At 40.8% G+C, this 20,132-nt stretch overlaps 1 long non-coding RNA gene across 1 annotated transcript; it reads left to right on the plus strand.

Annotated features, from left to right (window-relative positions):
* Nucleotides 1-203: 203 nt before the first annotated feature.
* On the plus strand, nt 204-17,523 carry LOC148190188 (uncharacterized). Its single transcript, XR_015775320.1, has 4 exons — nt 204-333; nt 638-694; nt 2,091-2,162; nt 16,816-17,523. It is a non-coding gene; the product is annotated as an uncharacterized LOC148190188 (long non-coding RNA).
* Nucleotides 17,524-20,132: the final 2,609 nt, after the last annotated feature.

Consider the following 20,132-nt stretch of genomic DNA (forward strand, 5'->3'; position numbering starts at 1 on the left):
AATACTATTTCATACATTTTGTATGGGCATATGAAAATCTCACGTACATCCTCCAGGTGTTGAATGTATTCAATAACGTTTGAAAATATTAAAAGAAAAACTTAAGTAAATTTTTAACGCAGTGTTTAACTATAATGGTCAACACCGCCATTTATTTTCACGTGTATCTTTTCCTTTCAGCTAATCTCATGAAGGCAGGTGCAGACAGGAACTTGTCGATGTCGTTGCGGCCACAGGGGGCAGCAGTGAGCTCAGTCCGGCTTGTTGTGCCGCCATACGGAGGTAAAGAAGACACCGACCGCACTCAAAAACATTTTGACAAGCTGCTCAAAGGTGAGATTTCAGCGCTTTTTGTAAGGGATTTTAAATAGCGTGTCCACTTTTACAAATGTAAAGACTACAAGGACACTAACCGATGAGTGTGCAACAAGCAACGCGGAGCCACAACCGCAAACTAACGTTAGCTAACGTCAATCGCACAGGCTAGCGTTAGCTAAATGTTTTGGGTTTTTAAACTCGCCACAGAGCCAAATTTGAAAGGAAGCTAGCCATTATATGTGAGGTTGTGAGGCTCACTGTAGTTAGAATCGTATTTAAAAAACTCACATTTGCCCGTACCTATTTTCTGTATGTGCAGGAGACTGTTATTGACTAAACCTCATCAGTGGAGAGAAGAGAAACGCGTCGATCAAAGGTAATGAAGGAGGTATGTCCTCTACCCAAATACTCTATCTAACTGGATTTGTTCACTAGGAGCACACTACACTGTATGTTACTACACACCAGGTTAGGACTGCAGTAATTTGAGCTGCAATAAGTTTTAAAATGATTTGTGTCAGTAGCTACTCGTGAAACCTTAATGCAGTTTGCACTTTATGTAGGCTGTGCTCAAACAAATGATTGAAGGTGGAAAAATAATCATTGATTCTGTGATGATCAAGAATTAAGACCAATTCAAACCTTTGTTTTACCAAATTACATTGGGATAGAGAGGTGTCACTCCAATGGTAACAAAAAAATAAGTCTTATCTTTGTGGTCATTTTATTTTCTTTAACAAGCAACACACCTGCTAGTGTTTTTTTCTTTTTTCATTATATGTAGCCTTTAGTAAAGGTCCTGGACAACCCCTTGTTCACCTGTACAGGTGATTCATTAGGGATGCACGATAATATCGGCATGTCATCTGTATCAGTTGATATTGGCTTTAACCCTTTAACACCTAGACCATCATCAGTTTTCTTGTACTTGCATTTAGTTGCAAGCATTTTAACCTCTGAGACCTGAGAAATTGGCTTGATTTCTTTCAAAGCATAGGAAAAACATAATGAGCAACTTGGCAAGAAATATCATGGAAAGAAACACATGGAGACGTGGAAAAGAAAAAAAAAGAGATAAACATGTCCAGAAAACTAGTTAAACTTCTCTAAATAATATATTTAAATAATGTTGCAAAAAACAAAAAATAATTTCTAATAAATTTCTTGTATTGTTTATTAATTTCTTGTTAATTTTTGGGCCAGTTCTTATTGAGTTGCAAGCCACCCACAGATGGTTTTGAAAGAAAGCAAGCTAATTTTCTCAGGTTTCAAAGGGCTGAAATGGATGTCGTCCAACATGCTGATTTCTGCCAATGTGACCAAATGAATTTTATTTATTTATTTTCTCTAATTGACAAAATGAACATGTACAAAACATCAACACTACTTAAATGTATTTTAATTATTTTGCACAATAAATTAATATTACATACACAAAAAAAACATGATATTTAATGTCTCCATTTGCTGATGGATCATCACATTAAGCATGTGCGTAATATCATGGTAAATCCACAACAGAAGAGACTTGATGATCTCGAAAAAAAGATAGATAGATGATATCGGCAAAATATCCAGTATAATCCATCCCTTGTTTTCACCTGATTTGCTTTTTGGATGTCCTCTCTGGACTGCATAGGCTAGGAGAGACTGTGGTTGAAAGACCTCTTTAATAGCAGACAAAACTCACATGAACTGACTAAAGCGTATCATAGTAAGAAAATTACAAGTATTACTGATAACGTTACTCATTTGTTTTGCTTTTTTTTCAGGTGTCCCGTTAAGCCACGTCAATATGACAGTGAGTCAGCATGCACAATGCCAGGACTCTGACACTGAAAAAGGTAGGGTGAAACCCTCATACTGTTATTATTTACTTCTGTGCTTTTCCTACCGTGATTTATCAAAATTTCCGCTGTGAAAAATGATTAAATTCTTGTCCTTCCTGTAAGCTCTGGCTTCTTAAGTTTTACCTTCTGAGCTGTCAGACATTTAGTCCGTGCCATATTCACTCTGACTTCGTGGATTTTTAACACACGTGTCTGTCCCTTCCTCTGTTTATATTCTTCATTTGAATGAATGTTGGTATTTGCATCCATGGTTAGTTATGTGCTTTACTCGTCCCAGAGTCTAAAATGTGTGTGTGCGTGTGAGAACGCTGCACTGTAACAACTCACCAGCTCTTATTACATGGCTCTGGTGTGTGTACTAATAGATTCAGGGCAAGTGTGCTGACCCCAGTCATGTCGGAAGTTCAGGAGTTGAGAGGGATTTTCTTAAGGGGATCTTTGCAGAAGTGTTTGCTTGTGTGTGTCTGTCTCTTTGTATGTGTGTGTTTTTGTAAGCTTTGCTGATTAACACCAGATGTGCGGGGCTCAGGGTGTCGGCAATAGCTTGAGAGGGCCCCACTGTACTCCGTTCGGCCCAGGTTGCAGAAAATGCTCGAGCGACTTCTTCACACATGGTTGACATTAATATCTTTGCTGTTCATCCCCCAGATCCGCACAAGGTTAGAAACATCAGGTCAGACTAAAAGTTTTAATAAGGAGGTCATGCAGCGAAGGCAGGGAGATAATGTAGGTCCCCTGCTGCTCCACTAGAGGGCGGGAGAGAGCTGTAAAACATCTGTTGTGTCTCCGCTCAGGTCCAGAAAGTCAGGTTTGACTCCTCAGAGATAACAGTTTTTTAAGGATCTTTGCAGTTTTCAGTTCTTATAAAGCAACGCAACATTTTTGTGTTATATTTCTTGAAATTGAATTTGAAAGAACAATTATTTACCATGAAAGTTCCACATAGAAACTGCAGCAATAGTTTGAGGAAGTGGCTGAATTAAAGTTGTGATTCGTGCTGCAACTAAAGATTGTTTTCAATATATATTAATCTCTTGATATTTTTTAATAATGTATTGATTGTTTAGTCTATAACATGTAAGAAAATTGTATAAAATCACAAGTTTCCAATTAAATTGAGAAACTGATTATTTTGTCTGACCAGCAGTCAACAAACAACTAGTCAGTTGTTCACTTCATAATCGTGCAAAAGCGAGAGAAACAGCCAATCTGAGAATCAAAAATCGTTCCTTTTAATATGACTGAAACAGTCACTTGATTATTAAAATTGTTGATTATTGATTAGCTCATAGTTGACAAATTTGGCACTCACGATTAATTGTTTCAGCTGTCATTATGATTATTGATGACTATTATAATAGATTAGATAAAGTAAAATTAGTAATTAGATAATTGTAAAATAATTTGAAAATTAAAACAATTTATAACTAAGGACATCTTCCTTAGTAAAGAACATTTTGAGATCTCTTTTGCCAAAGTAAATCTCAAAATTAAGGCAAGACACCTCAGATGAAAACAGTTTTTTCATACACTCATCATTTTTGAGATTTTGGGCTGTTTCGCTTCCTTAACATGTCTTTTTTCAGACAAGTGGAAAGTAAATATCCAAAATACGCATTTAGGTGATCATTTTAGTTTTAATTTCTGGAATTTTATGCAAAAAAGCAGAGATTTAATTAGATAATTTGCATGTATAAACATGGCATTTGAAAAAATGATTCTCTTAATGGAAGTAATTAACTGGGGAAGTTTCTTGGTGATGTTTGTTAGTTACATTTTTTTTTTATTTTCTCATTTTTGATATCCCAAATGAACTTTTTTCTTGCTGTATGTGCTGCTGTGCAGTGACACATTTGTCTGAATGTTCAAGTCTGTCACAATTTATTATTTTATTCCACTTCTTCCATTTCAACCTCACTGTCTTGAACCTTTTCCTCTGTCTTCACCTCCCAGGCCCCCCCCCTCCCCGCCTGTCTCTCTACCTTTTGTCCCTGTGTGAATATTTCACATTGCTGCTGCCGCTGGTGCGTGATGCGGGGGACTGAGCGCTCATTGTATGTACGCAGTGTGGGTGCTGCGGTATGTGGCTCCTCGGCGTGTGGTGTGTCGTGACAGGCGTGCGGCCGCTGACGCCAGCCGGCCGCCTGCTTGTCTGTCTGTCGGTCTGTTCAGTTACACCTGACCGACGCTGACATCGCTGTACCCACACATCCACGTGTAAAAACATGCACACACACCCACTGCACCACCAGACATGGTGCCCAAAAGTTAGACGTAGGGTCATTGACTCCCTGCCACATCAGCTGACCACTCAGGACTTAAGTGCTGGAGGTTAACGTGGGGCTTTGTTGTTTCCTTTGATGTTCTATTGAGTTTGTGAGTTAATGGGTGTCGGCAAAATTTAATCAAAATGTAGTTTGTGTCAATGTTATTTAACTCCCTTTGTTGCAAATCTGCTGCAGTAAATAGGAATATTATTTATACTACTGCTTTTCAGCACATGCACTCATATTTTATGTGAAATCTGCACCAAGTACGTCCAACCGTGTTCCTGCAGACATTTTGTTGTGGCATTTACATTGAAAATGCATTATTGGATTTTGTGGTTTTGAAATGTGCTGTGCAGGTCTGCTCTGAAATGCGGTGGAGGCCGGCCGATATTGCAGCGCACCGTGGTGTAATCCTTGGTATTTAGTGTGTTCTCTCAGGCTGCCGAGGTGAAAAGTTGAACCTGGTGTTGACCTTCTCTTGAGAGAGGGTTTAGCTCTGAAGTCAGGCGCAGGCCAAACGCACAGGGAGGATATTCTCAAGTCCCCCCTCACTCCCCACCCCCTCACACGCACAGCTTCCCTCCACGGCCACCCTCCCCTCCCACACGGAAACAATTAGTATCTGTGATAAGATATTGTACATATTTCCATCATTTTATCTCATCAGTTTTGTTTGTTTGTTTTTCCAACGTGACAGAAGTCTTGTGTTGTCTTGTCATGGCGCTGTTAATCACAATTACATCTCCTTTAGGTGCAAGGAGTTGGAGAGAGAAAGAAGGACTGAGAGGGGTCTCATGTTTATCACTGCAGGGAGTTGAATTCCAGATGGAGAGATAATGCAGAAAACAAGCAAACAATTATGCAAAAATAGACAGAGTGGGGGGGGGGGAAGCAAGAGCAGACTGACAGACGACAGGGATGATCTTTGGGGCAAACTAGACAGGTTTTTATTTGCACTCCCGAGAGGCCAGTTTAGGACAGAACTGCACTGTCAACAGAAGAAAAGACAAACATTTCACTGATACATAATAAAGCTGGATATCTGCGTTTATCATAAACCACAACAAATACTTAAAAAAAAATACTTATTTTTCCTTCTTTTTTCCCCCTCCTTGTCTTAGTGTAGGGGTGGATGATATGGCCAACATCCTCTCTCACAATATATGTTTTTTGTTTGTTTTTTAAATCACTTTAACAATATACATCACAATGCAGTAATTGCTCTGTAAATTCATTAAAATAGGTTTAAAATACTGTACTTTATCACCTTTGATTATTATTATTTTCTTTTAATTTTAACTTGCATACAAATAAAAAGCAGCTGCTTTACATGAGACCATACTTAAGTTAAAAACAAAAGACTCAAAAAATTAAAATTCCTTCAATGTGGAAGCTTTAAGGTTCCTGAGAACAGTAATTTTAAGCATTAGTTTCTGTATTTATATTTTTACTTTCCTGCTTCATGTCTGCCTGTATCACAACTTTGTGAGGCAGCTGAATTTGTGAGATCATGAGAGAATCTAGCCTGTAAGTGCTACACAAGGTGTTTTCGGACTGGAGGAACTATTTCATAGCTCTAAGAATACCTTTTTCTGTGTCCGCACCACAAGGACAAAGAACAATCATAGTTTCTATAGAGTACCATTTTGAGGGACTTATATAGCTCAATTTCAGTGTAGGTACTTCAGTGACTTATACCCCTTTTCCACCAAAATTCCACAAAGTTTTTAAAACCAGCTTAATGTATGCGATAGACTGCATTCCCGCTGCCAGTGAACACACCCCTGCTGCACACGATTCTGCCTTTATGCCAGCTTTTGTTTGTGTGTGGGTTGTTTTGTCGGTGTGCCCAGCAATGTCACAGACAGGCAGGAGAACAGGTAAACAGTAAACAGCAGCAGGAACATAGGTCTGTGGAAACTTTTCAGTGGTTTATTCTCTTTATATATCTCTTACTTACTCAGTCTCTCTTTCAAACGGGGTGCAGATGTATTTGGATGGGTGTTTTAATGCTGCTTGGGAGAAGACGGGCTGTTATTAGTGTTGGCACGTCATTGCATCTCACCAGTTAAAGAGTGAAAATTACTACGTTCACCTGGGTATTATGTTCCCATCAATGCTGATCAGTGCCAGAAACAATAAAAAACCTGTGTTTATTGCGTCATATGACCCGGGTGTGAATGCAGATTGTTTGCGTTCTCATTGCATTAAAAAGCCAGATGTTAGCGGGTGTTAGTGGGATTTTTTTTTTGTTGTGCAGTTGGAATTAGGCTGAAGTGTATGTTGACTGGTCAAACACAGGCAGTGCAGCACTCGCAAATGCCATTTTAAAAAGACGTTCTCAGGGTAGCTCCGAAGTGTGCAAAACCTCACAGGGAGCGTGCCCTGAATAGCTCCTGTGGTAGAAACGGTATTGCCAGATCTTTCCCGGTGGACACATTTTAGCATTGCATGGTTTATATACTGGCCTATCCCTGTCTTGATGTGTATCTGTTTATGTGTACAGTATTTAGTATATTTAGGACCCTTTTGTGGACCCAAAAAAGTGTTTGATCTCCCTGCTACTCTAAAAGAAATTGTTTTAGGTGTGTGTTTGTGATAAAACACTTCAGTACAATAATCTAAAAAGGTATCAGTGTTGACCATGAACGTAGAGAACAATTTGAACAGTTTTTGTACATGGGCTTTGTTTCGCATATTTTGTTGTTTCTATGTTGTTTTTGTCTTTCTGAGGGACAGAGAGCATTCACCACTGTGTAAGATTTACACGTCTTATCATGTGTTGTATCAAACACCTCAGACTTGGTGATACACACTCTATTTTGTTAAAGCAACTTGACCCAGAATTCAAAACCAAAACTAAGTCTGAATTTTTTTTCAGTCCAGTGGAGCAGGAGAATACACGGCCTGAAGATATAAGTCCGACAGTAGATGTTGAGTCGTGCTGCACTCCGTTCTCCATCTGTTTTAGTTTTGGAGTGGTTGTGATAACCTCAGCCTGACCCCTGATTGGGCTAATCTCACCCTCATCTTCTCTCGTTGGTCAGCTGACAGAACGCCATGCTACAATTGGTGGGTGCACTGCTGAGGAAGAGGAATTTGTTTAGCATTGTGTTGGGGTAACTGTTAGCCACTGAGAAGTTTAGTCTACTGTGTAAACCAAAGCAAAGCTTCAAAACACAAAAACAGAGGGAATGTTTAGGGGGAGCATTCAAAGAGCCGAACATATTAGCTTTCCCAGGCAGTAGCCTTTGAAATACTGTTCCTTTGCAGTCAGTAAATACAAACTCATATATTCAGTGCAGTTCTTACAGTAATAGTCGTGCGCCTCGTATCCTAAATCTTTAGAAGTAAGTGCTTATTTCAAATTCAGAGCAGAATATATTGCAACTAACCCCTAATATGACCAATATATTAAAGGCACACTTAAGCATTTTTCAACTTGGACCCAGTTTTTTCACGTTTTATGTCTGAAAACCGTTTCAGAAGTAGGTCCAGTGTTGAGAGAGACTGCTGCATCCGGCAGCTGTGCAGTGGCTACCATCTAACCAGATGGGGCAATTGCGCACTGTCAATGTATGTCCACAAAAAGTGGTTATTTTTGCCACAGGGCTCAGATTATTATGAGTGTCTGATGTGTCTTTCTAGTCTTGTTCTTAAATCTTGTGAGCTGTACACTGCAGCTCAAATAAGTGCGAGCGGCCATCAAATTCAGAGGCCTCATCCACATAATATCAACTGAATAATCATCCGTGACAATGACAATCTTTTAGATCACACAAAGCTGTGCTTTCTGTACTTCAGTGCGACAAAATGTTCTCTCTAACTCGTGTTTACAGCGTTATCTTTCTGTAACAAATCCACTCTCGTGAAATTTCAGATATAGCAACAATATTGGACCAGTTTCAATACTTGTTGCTCACACCAGTCACTTAGACACAAAATTATGAAAAAAATAGGGCTCAGGTTGAAAACTACTCCACCCAGCCTATAAGGCCAATGAGTTTCATTTCATTTTTACTTTTTACTGTCAGTGGAAAGATCCTGTGAAAATGAATGCAGAGTACTTCGAGATTGTTATAAGGGACAGGACAGGCTGCTGTGTAGTAGCTGCTCCAGGCGGTTTGTTTGGAGGGCTTTAGTCCAGCCAGATTAGATCAGAGGACCACTCTGTTTGTTTGTTTTGATTTGGGAGGGGCCAGGCTCCTGAGGGAAAGCCCCCCCTCTCCCTCAGCTACCACTCTGCTATCCCTCCCCAGGATTCCCCCTCAGGGCACAGTCGACTGGAGCCCCCCTGACCTCTCTGTCACCCCTTCCTAACCTATGTTAGCCAAGGCATCCTGGGAACAAAAGAGAAAACGAAGGAAGACTCTGCTGCGTCTTAGTGTCCGCAGAACCAAATCAAAACCAGACACGCTCATCTTGGGGTGTAGGCAGTGCCACCCAGGCAGGCAGCGCCTCTAGTCCTGGTCAGCCCTCGAAGACTTTCACCCAAGCGGGTTGACCTCTCTTTCATCTGCTTGTGGGACTGATGTGTTCTCTCACACCAAGCAGTGCTTCAGGGGAAAGCTAACAGCTAAGTGAAAAGGTTTGCTGAAGGCATCTGTAGTCCTGTTCGCTTGTGTGTATTGTTATGTAATCATCTTCATAACTACTTTTTTTTAAAGATTATTTTTTGGGCTTTTTAATGCCTTTAGGCTATTTGATAGGACAGCGTAAGTGTAAAAGAGGAAGAGAGAGGGGAGGTGACATGCAGCAAAGGGCTGAGGCCAGAATCAAACCTGCAGCCACTGCAGCAAAGACACAGCCTCCGAACATGGGGCGCCTGCTCTACCCACTGAGCCACCAGGCGCCCCCTTCATAACTACTTTTTAAGGTAGAATATGTTGACCAAAGTGCTTATCTTAAAATTTGAGGATTTACCAGTATGGATGGAGTCCAAAATTTGATTAAAATAAACTTTGTTTTTTGCCTTGGGCTAGAATATTGTCAATTTTGGCATCTTTATCACATGATACTCTGCTTGTGCTCTGTTTGGTAGCCCTCTGGGTCCCATGATTGCAAATGCGCTTGTCTCCTTCTATTTCCATGTCTTTCCGTTGACACACTTTTCCCATTTCTCTGCCTTTCCATGTATCTGTCTGTCCAGGCTTCAATGAACAGCATCAGCCAAGGGCGTACAACTTCACACACAGACACACACACACACACACACACACACACACACACACACACACACACACACACACACACACACAGACACACACACACACACACACACACACACACACACACACACACACACACACACACACACACACACACACACACACCACTTCTCCTGACCTCTTCTTCATCTCCCACAGGCCTTGGGGTGAGGCAGCCTGGCACCAGACAGTTATTTAAACCCTCAGGCAGCTTCTCAACAGGTCAGAGAGAGAGGGATGTATTCACAGCTGATTACTTACTGAATAACTGGTGTCTTAACTTCAGAACTGAGACCCCAAGAAGTTTTCTCAGAGTAATGTTCAGTAATTGTCTGACATTGTTTTCTGGATTTACATCAAAATTTCCTTTAGAAATATATAAATACAAAATAAAATTTAAAGTCTAAGAAACTAATTTGCTCTTTTGACTTTAATTATTGCCTTTGTAGATTCCTTTTCAGTCTTTAAACCCTTCCATTTAAAACAGAAAAATATGTTATTCAGCCATAAATTAATTTTGTTTTTTATTATGTTTCGTTTAATTTTAATCCCATGAAACAGGAAATAAAAGCAGTGGGATGCTGTGATTGGATTAAAGTCGTCTTTGTAAACATTGTGACCCATGTCTTTGACACACCTCCTCTCTCCTCTTGAAGAAAGTCTCTTCATAACAGGAACGCCAAGAGATGAAGGTCTCTTTTTAAAGAGGACATGGGATGGGGAGGCAGACTTTGGAGTCTTTGTTAGGCACGTGGGCCTGTGTTTTGTGTCGGTTTTGTTCTTCTAAATCCTTCTCGGTTTGTGTTTGTCTCCGAGCTCTGCTTTGAGCGATTAGGGATGAGGGTTTGAACAGCTCAGTTAAATGAAGACATAATTTCAGCCCTTTCATTGTAGCTTTGAATAGTTTTTCTTTGTATCAATAAATGACACTGGTTTGAATATTAGCCATAGTGAAAGTTTGTCATTTAAAAAGAAAAGTGTTTGCAGAATTTTACCACTGTGTTTGACTTGGGGCTGTTTTGCTCTTTATGGGATGAGAGTATATTGTATTGGACAAGTGATGTCAGTAAACCATGCCACCAGAGATGAGCCATATCACAAGAGGCATCACAAGAAATCTGAGTTGTGCCATTAGACAGGGAGAAAGGCAGTATCTTGAGAGAGAGAGAGAGAGAGAGAAAAAAGGGGAGAGACACAGAACGGATTGTTCCACAACAGACTGACGGACCTTTTAGCCTTATCTTCCTGAGCTACTCTTACAGAAAACCAAGGAGAGAAGGGAAAAGAATGCCCTGCTCTTTCTCTCCCTCCTATTTCCCATTCTCTCATTTCTCCTGTCTGCCTCTCCCTTCCTTCTTCATTTCTTCTTCCTCTTTTGTCCATCGGTCTTTACCTGGTGTTTCTTAAAAATCCTCTTAACCCTTGCACTCCTTCCATTGTCCCCGTCCTTCAATATCTTACCTTGATGTTTTAATATCTTGTTTCTCTCCTCACCCACTACTATCTTATCCGTCTTCAGCTCTTTGGAGCACTCTTTGAGCTCATTGCTTCTACAGATTCTTAAAAGGTAGATTTGTAAGCCGCCTCCAAGTCTCAGCAGCAGTTGGTGTAAAAAAAAAAAAAAATCCCTCTCTCCATCTCAGGCTCACACTGTATGCATGACAGCTTTTCATGAGGGGTGCCGTACAAACGCAGGCCCAGTTGCCTTTGCAAGAACATCTTATTTGCATTTGTTTACATGTGCCACTCTGCACATTTGGATTTGCTGCATGTCACAATGTTTTGGTGCAGCCCCCTTGCCCCGATCCTGATACACACAGACACACACGCGCAACAGTATTTGGTTGCGATGACACTGTGAGTCGTCCCTCTCCTCCCTCTCTGACAGAATGAAACGGATGGATAATTAGATATCAAAGGGAGGCAGGCAGGGTGTGGCGAGGCGCGCGGGCCCCTACGATGGTAAAGCACTTATTAATGAGATAGGCCTTATCTGCTCTCCTCCCAGGAATTCTGCCTTTGATCGGCCCCGACTCCGGACTTAATACATTTTTGATTGATAGGCCGAGATGACAGAGAGAGGCGGCATGGATGGGGTAGGTGGGTGGAGGGGAGTGTGTATGTGCGTGTGGAAGGAGGGGGGGGGTGGGACCCTCAGATGCAACTGTAACGATGCCCTTCACATGATTAAGTAACTTATGACAATAGTGTGTTACCTTATGGAATAGGATATATTAGGATGAGCAGACACACATCTTGTTTGCATGGTGAATACATTTCAGTTACAGACACAATGTATTAATGCACACACATACACCTTCACATTCCTCTGCCCACAGAGACATAAATTCACTAAGACAACCCAAACAGACAGGCCTATTCAGTCACCTTAACCCCAACTATAACTCACACACCGGGGCACCAGAAAAATCTTTTCCCTAAGACAAGGCCTGCGGAGGGGGACTTAGATAAGGCCCTATCCCCGTCTGGAGATGAGTTATAGCCCACCCAGGAGGATGTGGCTAGCAACGACCCACCCGGACACGCTGCTCGGCTTGCTGGGATTGGTAGGGATGGTGTACTCCCGTTAGTGAGGCAGCCTCATGGACAGAGATAACAGCCCCACTCTCAATAACACCTTGACCAGAGGGAGGAGAGGCAACCTCGTCAGTGAGCCTACACACACACACACACACACACACACACACACACACACACACACACACATCATACACTTCTGCCCCCCGCTTCCTCTCTCCGCCCGACAAAGAGGTGACTGAGCGTCACCATTACAGTGCCGTGTCACCTTGTTATGAGTCTCTGTCAGTGTGAGGCGCAGGGTAAATTAAAGAAGCCATAACTGCTGCTCCGTCAATGGCTCGTCACCCCCCATTTATTACCATGCCAACAGGCGGGGGAGAACCCCCACCCCCACCATGAAGTGGACAGATCGATCAATGTGACAGGCACATTTCAGGTCTCCAAATCAATCACACTAACAAAGGCAGGTGAAAGAGGAGGTGGTTGTTGATTTTTGTCAGAGGACTACCACTATGTTTCTGGATGAGTCAGGAGGAAAGGCTTAAACATACCCTCTGTTGTCCTGAGCCAAAGACTCAAACTTTATCTAACTTCCTATACTGTGGGTCAATGCATTGATCTCTGTCCCATTACTTGTGCAGACTTTAGTGTCTATTATTCAGGCTACCGTTATTAGCCCTTTTCACACAGAGATTACGGTATAGAGCCGCTCTTTACACCACCTTTGCATTTTCACACAGAACCAAACAACAGCTGCACTGTGTTTCTCCAGTATATGTTTTTAGATAGCATGCCGGCATCGCAGAAGCAAAAGAAGCATGATGGGTGTGACGTTAAATACAGCAGCGTCTGCCTCTGAGTGACATGTACCATATGCATTGGCAGCCCTTTCTAAACAATAACAATGGCATAACATGGCAATGACAGTCATTTATCGTCCCTGTTACATTGCAGCTGAGGGAGGCTAACGAGCTCCTGCACCTCACAGTTTTTCCCAAATTGTGGAGATTTACGACCACTGTTCTTCTCTTTGAGTTAGCGGCTAACTGCTATTGGCTGCTACACGCTGTCAAAATGTCACATCTGTCCCACCCATGATCCTGTCCTGCCAGCTGTCCCTTTTACACAGACCTCAATGTGGCACTGTTACTGCCTTCATTACTGGATTAACAGTGAGACAAGTCTGTCCCTGCATTCTGCGTTTGTACCTTTTATACAGAATGACGAGACGGCACAACGGCAGAATATTTCCACCTTGAACAGGCAGCGTAAAACTGGTTATTGCTCCCTGATCACTCAGTTGGTTTGGAGTTTAAATTCTGATGGTACGTGAAGCTGGATAATTTATTGTGTAATCGAAGAACAACCATATAGGCAGATTTTAAACTCACACTTCAAAGTTTATATTCAACACACAGACTGAGCTGTAATGCTGGACACAGCGTGAGAGTGCGGCTCCATGAGAAACATGATGAAACGGAGGCAGCGCTGAACAGAGAAGGGGTGGGAAGCGAGACAGCGCGAGGAGGGGTTAGATGATAAGAGTGGGAAGAACTGATAGAGTGGAAGAAACCGTGTAGAGAAAGAAAATGATTAAAAACAGCAATCACCCGTCGGAGACTGATAAACCAACCAGTCGTTAATTGGAAGCGTGCAACTCGTGGGGATATGGTTGGATTAGGTTCACTTTTTCCCCTCCTCTCTTTCTTCTCTTCCCTCTTCTGTGGACTTAAATGTCTCAAAGACACATTTCATTATCAACTGTTAAAATTCTTACAGTTAATGTAATATTTATTTTTAAGCATTTGCCAACCAATAGAGACATATCGAATGGACACTTTTATAGAGTTCTTCTTTTGCTACTGTACATCTGAAACAAACTTGAGGGAGACAAAATAACATTTGTTAGCGCAGAAAATGAAAAAGGAAGAGAGTCAGAGATGGAGAGACAAAGAGTGGTGAGGTAGAAGCTATTTTTGAGTGATCTAGGCTTTTGGGGCATATAGGAGATGGGAGATGGGCGGTGGTCCATAAACAAAGGGCTGACAGCCCACCCATCACCCCGGCAGGTCTGGCTTGTGCTGCCTAGATAAAGCAGGGCTGTTGCCTTCTGTATCAACACCATCCATCATCCATCTTTGCTTGCTTACCCGCTCATTCGCCCTCACATCAGCCCTCTCACTCCCTACACCTGCCCCTCTGCCAGCTGAGTCTGTCTCTTTACCCATCACAGCGTACACCAAACTTTTACATAGCAACCACAACTATCTGCATTTCTGGTTTTTGTTACATTGACTAAACTTTTCCATTTAAGTCAAACCTTTGGTGAACATACTGCACAGGGCAGCAGCTATCGATTATTTTAGTATTCGAGTATTCTACAGATTATTCCATCAAGTAATTGGATATGGAATACTTTTGCTTCATTATCAGGTATACCAGTCTCTTAAATGACTAGTTGGTTTTCTTTTTAGAAAAATCAACTTTTTCACCGCTTAAATTAAGTACCATAATTAGGCTCTGGTTGCTACTTACATCACCTGATATTTTGATTTTGGGGGTATTTTATGCATCGCTGTGAGGGGAGTAGTGTAGGTGGGTGTGTGTGGGTTTGAGTTCTTGTATTAATGCGTTCATTACAGCGTCATGATAATAACATGAACGAAGCTCAGACGTTCACAAAGCACTTTATTTTCTGTGGTTACACCCTGATGTTAGTTTTGCTCAAGAAAATACAATGTGAAAGCCTAACCAGCCACCATATTAATTTACCGTTTTAAACGTGACTGTGTCATTTTTCAAACAGCTTTGTGTCACTGCTGTGTGAGCAGATTGCCAGATGAACTGTTTTTGGCTTCCTCCCGTGTTTAATGTAACCTTCTGTTGGGTCAGCTCTGTGGACTTAATGCTGTCTGTTGAAAAGCTGAAGTATTGACTTGTGCTGTTGTGGTAAGCTAGTTTGTTTTTATAATAGATGCACTATACAGAGTTTTCGTTTCACTTCAGCTTAAAATGATCCCAAAATGGACACTTTCTGTCGTTTTCTCTTGACTGTCTCATCTCCTCTGTTCATGCTTTGCTATTTTCTTTCTCCTCTGTCATTTTGCGATCCATGCTATCAAATTGCATCTTCTATATTGAGCATTTATGTGATTTGTGTCTTTTTGACATCACATGTTCACAGCATAAGCGCGCTGTGCCACAGTAAGAAACACAGTGTGCTGTTTATAGTTGTTTATATAGTGAATGATGCTTCAGTACAGATATTTTGTATCAATGATTTAGAGTAGTCCGTTTTCTCAAGGAATCATTTCAGCCGTAATACTGTATGTGTTTTCGATGCAGCTGTCCATCCGAGCTATAGTTCCTTTGATTGTCAGTCATCCGTCCACTCTTTGAGTGTGATATTGGGGCTTGTGGTGGAATTTTGCATCTTAAACTCAACTTTGCAAGGATGAGCATTAATCATTGATATGGCTGCCATCCTCTGTGCCTTTATCTGTTGCTGCTCATTTTTGATTTGCAGCAAAGTCAACGGATACTGACAGGTGAAATGACCAGCATTGTTTTCTTTGTATTTCTTTTTTGATTATGTGAGAACTAGTCAGGTTTTAATGTATTTTGCTCGTCAAATCAGACAAAGCCAGAGTCTGACTGAGCTTTGGCAAAATAGCATTTTTCCAAACGAGCCTGACAAAATATTAAACCATGATTTGGGAAATTTAAGCCCCCTCAAAATGACCCTTCAGGCCACCATTGTTCCCTCGTCAATTTGGTTTTTGTACGAGCATCTCCTTCTTTTCTTTGTTGCTCGTGGGGAATGGAAATTATGCAAATGGCGATGGGCACTCGGAAGAAAAAATGTTGACATCTTCTATCCTTGCTGCCCCCTAAATACACACACATCATGCACACACCATTCAGAGAGCTCTCTTTTGGCCCAGTTTGGTGGGTCTGTCTCTTTTGGCTGTCTCTCAAGCATACTTTAACAATTGCAGCCATATTGCCTGTGCCCCATCCTTTCTTCTATCCATTCTGGTCCATTTGAGTCAAACTGGACAGGTGCTGAGACAGGAGGACAGAATGCTGTCAGCCATTTGAACAAACAGTATTGGGTTATCTAACTTTGGAAAAGAACAGAAGAAGTGAAAGTTGTCCTGCGCTTTGATTAGCTGCCTCTGTCAGTGCCACCTCTCCACAATTTTACAGGGAAGACTGGGAGAATGGATGAGGATTTTTGTTTCAGAGACAGTGACATTTTAGAGACGGTTTGGTTCAGAGGAAACTTTGTAGATGCAGTTTTTTATTAAGTTCTTCAGTGTTTCATTCGGTTCCACCAATCAGAGGGGATTTAAGAGATAGAGTAAAGACCTGGAGACTGAGCAGGGCAGGGCAGCCAGGGAAATGGCTCAACTAGAGGATGAATTAAAATGAATAAAAGCCAAGAAATGGGAAAATGGGCTATCACTTGTGCAGCATAATGAACAAAGTGCAGATACCACTGCCTTTCTTTGCCGGGGGGCTCGAGGCTCTATGTTCTCACACTAGTAGAACAAATGAGAATGAACGGAGCCAGAAAGCATAATGATTGTCCATTAGTCTGTCCCTAAACTCTGCTTCCTGTTGTAGCTTTAGGGAAGCAGAGTTTGTGAGCTGTGGGAACCTGTCACGTGACCTCGGTGCACCCTCGGAATATCCCCAGCCTGCCCTTATGGACCCAGACACAACTCCCTGTATCCGCTGAACGTTTAGCACTGAGTCGGGGTTCAGTCGCAGCTTTAAAGGCTCTGTGTGAGTCTGGAAGCAGACTAATGTACAAAATAACGGAAACTAAAATAAATCTGGAAGTGCTATAAACACTCACATTTTGCCAGAAATAGTTTGTGAAGTATTATAATATAAGGTAATATAACGCAATATTCTATCGCTGTGTAATGTAATCGGACAGAATATATTTAATGCATTTGCACAAAGAAAAAAGCAAAAATGTTGCAAAAGGTTTCACAAAAGTTTGGCTTCTTAAATTTGCACAGAGTACATATTTAAGCAGAGGTGATAAAGGGTAACATAATGCTCTACAATAAATTAACATATATCTTTTCAGTTTGCCCTTCCCACATATGTTACTCAGACTACTCAGTGTGCTCTAATGGTCAGGCAATATTGACCATACACTATAACTTTAAATTATTTATTTGTTGAGGTTAGCAGAGATTTTGCTACAAAGTATGCTCATTTTTTAAATCTTCAATTTATTTTTTTGTATAGTTCATATAGTTGTATAGTTTTGTATAGTTTGTATTGCTATGCTTTTCTTTAATTTGTATTTTTTATTTCATTTGTTAAAACTTTTTTTTACCCATTTTTTTTAACACAGATTTGGTTTTCTTGGTTTTATGTCTTTCTGTAAAGCACATGACAACTTGTTTCTAAATAAGCCTTCAAATAGCATTTGTATATGTTGTCAATTAATGTACATATTAATTTCTTGATTCATTGATTAATCATTTGTGCACCAAAGTTTCCAGGAGCCTTACACGACTTACCTGAACAACAGTGCAAAACTCAAACATGATCAGTTTCCAGTGATGTAAAACAGAGGGCAAGTTGTTGCTAATAATCTTCTCTTGATCAACTAATTAACTTATCTCTTAGTCTTTTCAGCTCTTCAGAAAGAAATAATTAAACTTTTTTTTATTATTTAGCCTAATGGTTCTAGATATTTCAGGCAATGTTATAAAACAGTGATTAATTGGGTTTATATTAACCATGGATATGTTAAATTTGTAATTTTCATTCATGAAGGATATTTTGAAACTTTACATTTCTTTACATGTCAGTTGCATTATTTTGGAACAAAGCTACGGTTAGGTTTAGGCACAAAAAACACTCAGTGAGGGGATAGGGAATCTCCGTTCTGGTTTCTGGTTTTGTCTCCACAAATGCAGCTGGAAATGGTCTTGATGAGTGACTTTTGAAATTCTGATTCGATATGAAACATACAAATTAGGGTTGCAAATTGTCAGTACTTTACTAAATCAATTATTGGTCAAATTAATGATCAAATAATTATTTCATCAATTAATCGTTATTTGAAAAGAAACAAAAAAAACTTTGCTTATTTCAAACAATACCAAATGTGTTTTTTCTTCAATCAGCACTCAAAACACCCAGCATCATATCTCATATACTTTGACAGCATTGCATATCCTATTGAACTTTCACAGATTCATTGTTATCATCCATAGTACAAATGTAACATGGTTTGCAGAAACAACGGCAACATTTTATTCAGGGTGCTGGGCTTCCATGACAGAAATATTAATTCATTTTACCCATTCCTTCAACGATTAACAGCAAACTACCATTTTTCTTTGAATATATGAGAAACTGACATTTTTTATGCGTCTTTTAAGAACTTAGCTTTTATCTTTCAAAGAAAAAAGTGTTCACTATGAACACAAAATATGTGCACAGCCTGATGCATTTCACACTTTTCTTTGAGTGAATGAGTTATTTCCCCTCATAGACATGACAAATGAGCACCATCATCTCCTTATGATGAGCTCATCGCTGCGTAGTCTCAGCTCTAATGATGATGATCTTCAGTCATGCGTGGACAAAGAAAGAGCGTGCTGCATTTAAGACCCCTGCGCTCACCATCGTCTCTATTAACCCCAATGACTCAGCTGTCGACACGTACCCCTCCCCGGTTTGATGTTCACACATCAAACAGCCACGATCGACACTCTCAGCCTCTGTGGTTAGACTGACATGATCGGATGTGTCATAAGCAGACTGAGAGTGGACAAGAAATGTGTGAGGGAGAAAGAGAGAGCAAAGAAAAGGGCTTCTTGATATTTGTGCTGAGGAATGTGATGTGTTGGAGGTCATGTGAAACACCGCTGGCACTGTGAATAACCTTCAGGAAGGCTATCACGACATGACCCGGAAGTAGTCAGGTCATGTGTCAGGGCAAAAGGCTTGTCTCTGTTGACAGCACCCGCTCCAATCTATACACAACTCTCACTCCTCAATCTCCTGGGAACCGGCTGCTCAGTTTAAAGGGCTCCGTCCACACAGGAAAAGAAACGCTAATGTGACTGACCAAAGCATAGAGAGCCATTGTTGGAAGTATGGATATCAAGGAGTCATTTTCTTGGGGTCTGACCTGAGAGGAAAACTTCCCCCAGGAAGTGCTGCGGTTAACTAATCGAAGCCACATGATGTACCTCACTGGTCAAACTCCCTCTGATTTACAATTTTAATCCCAGATACAGAAAGGTGTCCCTGGCTTGAACCATGTGGACTGCTGATCAATGTTTGAGGGTCTAAGAATAGAGAGGGATGGAGAGGGGGAGGCGATGGGTGGAGGAAGGGTTGACGTAAAAGTCACAGAGTTCAAGTTGCGTGTTAAACAAACAGCAGGGTCTTTTGAGTGGCCAGGGCCTGAGGTTTGCGTAAGTTTAGTAAATTAGTGTAAATTTGCAGAAGTAACCTAATTTTAAGAGAAAACAAATGGAGGAATTTTAATTGAGTACAATAGCAGTCAAGTCACCAGGCAGAATAGGGAAAATGAAGCGAGACTGATGGAAAGAGTAATGGCTTGTGTGGGCTGCTGCCACAGCAATTATCAACTGCCCTTTACTTTGTTAAAGAGGGCAGTGTAAACTCAGTAAAATGATCTTTTTTCTAGAGGAGATCACAAAGAAGAGTGCAGCACCCGGTTATTGTTTTATTTCAAACAAATGGCTAAAAACAATGTACGATATATGCAAATAAAAAAATGCTAAATAATATAAAGACCGTCTTTCGAGCAGCTGGGGTGTTGCTTTAATTAATGCAGCACCTAAACTAGGGTTGCAGAGACACACCAGTGATAAGGTATACCATGATATAAAAACTGATGTTTATCATACTGTGTTCATAAGCTTATCAATGCTATT

Source organism: Plectropomus leopardus, chromosome 2 (genome assembly GCF_026936395.1).
Source record: "Plectropomus leopardus strain MGB_pleo_1.0 chromosome 2, ASM2693639v1, whole genome shotgun sequence".
Taxonomy (NCBI): Eukaryota; Metazoa; Chordata; class Actinopteri; order Perciformes; family Serranidae; genus Plectropomus; species Plectropomus leopardus.